General features: G+C 37.3%; 1 long non-coding RNA gene across 1 annotated transcript; it reads left to right on the top strand.

The window, feature by feature from the left end:
* The first annotated feature begins 1,671 nt into the window (after window positions 1-1,671).
* LOC141652281 (uncharacterized) lies at window positions 1,672-4,050 on the top strand. The gene is made up of 3 exons (XR_012547101.1): window positions 1,672-1,878; window positions 1,991-2,063; window positions 3,823-4,050. It is a non-coding gene; the product is annotated as an uncharacterized LOC141652281 (long non-coding RNA).
* Window positions 4,051-4,415: the final 365 nt, after the last annotated feature.

Here is a 4,415-nt window from a genome sequence, read left to right as displayed (position 1 = left end):
AGTTAACTAAAATTAGTTAAACGCCGATTAGGGTCATGAAAATTTTATGGTGCTTCATGCATATTTTCTACAGATTGTATACAAAATTTCAAAGGTTGGTTTGAAGTTTTGCAGGTTTATTGATTTTATGAGATAAAAGTCGATAAAAGGGAAATACTTTAATTATATACTCGAAACATTTGTTCCTGTCCTTGATAAATTTATGTACATTTAAAATTTTATTTAAAAGTTAAAAGTGAAATTTAAAATGTGATTTCACCTTGTTTTGATGTTTATTGGTTTTAGTGGTTAAAACCGATAAATATCGATCTTTTTCTTCATAAAATTTTATCCGATTTTTTTTGGGCATTTTCTGACATTTTGGTGTTCTTGGGAGTGTTTCAAAATACTCAAAAGTTTTTGTTTCAATTTTTGGTAATATTTTCAATGATTTTGGATTTATTACTTAAAAGTTATGATTTTACCGATTAAATTAGCAAAATATCACCAAATCAAACTAATTATTCATCATTAAATTAGCGAGGACTAATTTTGAGGTCCAAAATAGTTTGGACCATTAGTTTGGTTTTAAATGAGATTTAAGAGTTGATTATTGATTTTTACAAGTTAAAAACCGATTAAATCCACAAAACCGAGATAGATACCAACGATTGATAGATAGGGCGATTTTGGCATTATTTTACAGCATTTTAAGCATATTTATTTAAGTTGAATGAATTATTGTCATTTATTTAAAGTATTTATCTTGTTATACCTAGTATGGCCTAATTCATTTTAATCGTTATTACCCGAAATGAATGGGAATAACGATTGGTTTGTAATTAAATACGATCTCGTATCGTTGGTTTGTAATTAATTAATAGTTTTGTTTATTTTATTAATTAATGTATAATAGGAATAGCTATGTAATTTAATTGTAATAGTTATTCTTACCGGCGTTTCCAAAAGACGGATTTACATTGAGACGAAGTCTATTTTTGGAAGGTGTTCCAAATCCCACAAGAAGAAGCCACTTATGGAATGAAGAGGCAAGGGACCAAGGAGTTGGTTTCCGATATGTAATAGTCTAGTTTTTATTAACTAGGTGGCCATACTAGGATTATTCATATGCTTGCTTGTTTTTTATTTTCGCGCATCCCAAAATCGCCATTCACATGCATTTTATTTTCGCGTTTGTCAATTCACGTCATCTACATTCACCGACTTAGTTAACTTATAGGGAATTTATGACTAAATTGACAAGATCTCTCACATAACTAAAATTAAGATTAGCCTTACCAATTAGTAACACCTATGAATCCCTTGTTCATTAGAGCCACGCTCGCCCAAGCGGGGTGTTCTCTTTTTACCTTGGGTAAGTCGGTTGGTAAACGGTTATCACGCGTGTAACACCCGCGAATTTTCCATTTTGACAATTATAATTTAATTAACCGTTCTATTGTCTTATTTATATTTTTAAATTATTTAATTTGATTAATTTCATTATTAAACATGATTTTTATAAATATTATATTTTTAAAGCTTAAGTTATGTGAAATAAATATTTTGGTCGGATGATAATGATAATAATAATAATATTTCCCGTCTTGAGTTGTAGTGGGCTTGAGACGTCATTTCTAGTAGAAACCGACTCAATTTGAGTTGTTGGGCTTTTTATAACTTATGGGCCTTTTCTCCTTCTCCTTTCTCTTCATAAAACCCTCACATAACACCTCACAACTTCATCTCCCTCATTATTTTTCTGAAATTCTCCTCTCAACACACCATTAACACTCATCTCCCTCTCAACCCTAAAAACTCCATATCTTGCTCAATTCTTATCCAAACTAAGTGATTTTCGCGTCTATCTCTTCCTCTCGTCGCCCTCCTTCTTTCTAGGTAAGAAAAGATCCGACTTTCCTCCTTATATGGGGCTGTCGAGCCAATTTCTCATGGTACCCTTTTTTCTAGTTTCGATTTTTAGTCTTATTTTGTGTTTTCTTATGTTTAGGAGAAAGGTTAGTTGACCCGGAAGTGGATTCTTGAAAGGTAGACGAGTCTTTTGTGGATTTAAGTGCAAAAAGGTAACGGTGATGGGTTACTCGACTTTATGTTAAAATTGTGTGATTTGTGTAGTATTAGACTCATATGATTGTTAAATGTGGTGTCTTTCATGACTTATGATGAATTGTCGTTGATTAGAATGCTTGTATGACATTTCTCACATGTTTGATGGCAAGTTCCATGCTTTATTGTCTTTGGTCCGTATTGGTTGAATTTCTATCTCAATTATGTTGTTTTTCATGGTTAGAATCATGTTAGGACAGGTAAATAATTGTTGTGGAACGATTTGTGGTTGTTTGCAAATGATTTGAGAGACGATTTTGGCGATTCACGCGTACGATGGGTCTCGGCCCGGTTGATCGCCGCCGGTCCCCCGACCGGCCATTGGAACCCTCTCGTATGTTGTTTCACTTTTTAAGTGTGTCGTGGGTCTCGGCCGGTTGACCGCCGCGGTCCCCGACCATTGGGAACCTCTCGTAACATTTGGCCTTTTTACAATTTTTCAAAAATGAACCATGGGTCTCGACTAGGTTGACCGACCGCGCCCCCGACCGGCTGGGAACCCCCTGTAAGTTTTATTAAAATCCAATGTTTGCTAGGAGTCCCAGCCGGTGGACCGGCCGCCGGCCCCCTGACCGGCTGAGACCCCTCTGAGTGTCTTTCCTCGCCTATAACTTATATTAATCATTGATTTATGCATGTATCTTCTTCCTTATTGGTAATTGGTTAATTTAAGGCTTGTTGACATCTCTTATTTACCCCTTTCGGACCTTTGGTACGAGTGCGTGCCATGTTTTCGGATTTGGGTTATGCTTATTGACATGATGATCATGCAACTATTGTTACTCGTATTTGTGACCGGAGTGTGACGGTTTACATTGTGTGACTACTCGACATTCCTTATTTATTTGCCCTCGGCCATTGGGTCACGATTATGTGCCATTGTTTCCGAGTTGGGCTGTCTTCCTTCCGCCTCTTCGGACCTTGGGGTACGGATAGGTACCATGGTTCCGATTTGGGGTTACTCGACCTTGGGGCACGGCTAGGTGTCATGGATCGAGTCTTGGATACGATTTGGGATTGTATGTCGAATCGGGTGTCGTCCATCCCGAGAGTCTGGCCAGATTTAGACTAGGACCGTATTATGATCGTCGTCCTACCAGGAGGTTGGAGTCTAGGGGTTTGTCTTGTTTTGAGTCAATCCTTTGTAAATGTCTTGCTTGTTACGGTCATTGGTGTGTTCTTATATACGAGAGTGCACGTCTTCTATGATTGTTTGTGAGAGTCTTGGTCCTATCGGATACTAGTGGTGAGATGCAAGCCCCTAGTTGCGATATGATCGCCGGGATTGATGTTCCCATCCGTTCTTATGGTGAGATGTAAGCCATAAGTATGAATGTGACATTAGTAGCCACGTCCCGTGCTATGGTTGTTAAGAGGTTTTCAAAGGAATGGCTATTGGTTTCCATCCATGTATTTTCTATTCAATTGATCCGTTGTTTACCTTCTTCATATAATTCGATGCCTAATCTCATATCCATGTTTTGGGCTACCTTGAATGCATGTTTAATATAATGTACCATGCCTACCTCTTTAAGAATGCAATATGCCTATCTCGTTATGATTATCGTTACATTCCCTTGTCCATATTATTCAAGTATGATGCATGATCAATATGTTTAATTAAGTTCTTGCTTATGTGCATTTTGACATATTGTGGCTGGGAGAACCCTGAGTTACTCCCCACTTGTGTGGCGTTCATGTTTACATGAATGACAGGTTTGTGATGCAGATTATGGGGAAGACGTGTGAGCTAGCGAGAACGTTGAACCTTGGACCTTAGTTATAGGTTGTTTAGACTCACCTATCGTTAGACTTGTGTTTATTCGTGGGATATCTTTTCCCCAACGCACTTGTTTTAAAATTGTAAAACTTAATTATCTTTCTTTTCATTTTTGGTTTGATCACTTATGGTGAATTTCGAACTTTAAACTTTAAAGTTTTTAAAAATCCCTTATTTTCCGCTTAGATTTAATAGTTCTTTTGATGCCTCATCGAGGGGTGTCACAGTTGGTATCAGAGCATGTGTTGCTCCCGACGCACACACGTGTACCCCGAATTTAAATTGAACTTGACCTTGAATAATGAATGAGAGATGGGTAGACTTAAGGACCTAAGTTGGTAGTCTGTAGTGTGGTTGCTCCTTGTTAGGTTCTAACATGTTTGTCGATTGTCCTTTAATAATTTTTGTGCCCTTGGATCAATGACCGTGAGCTTACCTACGTGAAGATCAAGACTTGACGCCTTTTGCCGGGAATTGAAGAATTGTTCGACTTTTGAAGAATGCTTCTTCTTCCTTGAAGATATTCCTC

This window comes from Silene latifolia, chromosome 4 (assembly GCF_048544455.1).
Source record: "Silene latifolia isolate original U9 population chromosome 4, ASM4854445v1, whole genome shotgun sequence".
Lineage (NCBI taxonomy): Eukaryota > Viridiplantae > Streptophyta > Magnoliopsida > Caryophyllales > Caryophyllaceae > Silene > Silene latifolia.
This window is presented reverse-complemented; position numbering and strand designations above follow the sequence as displayed.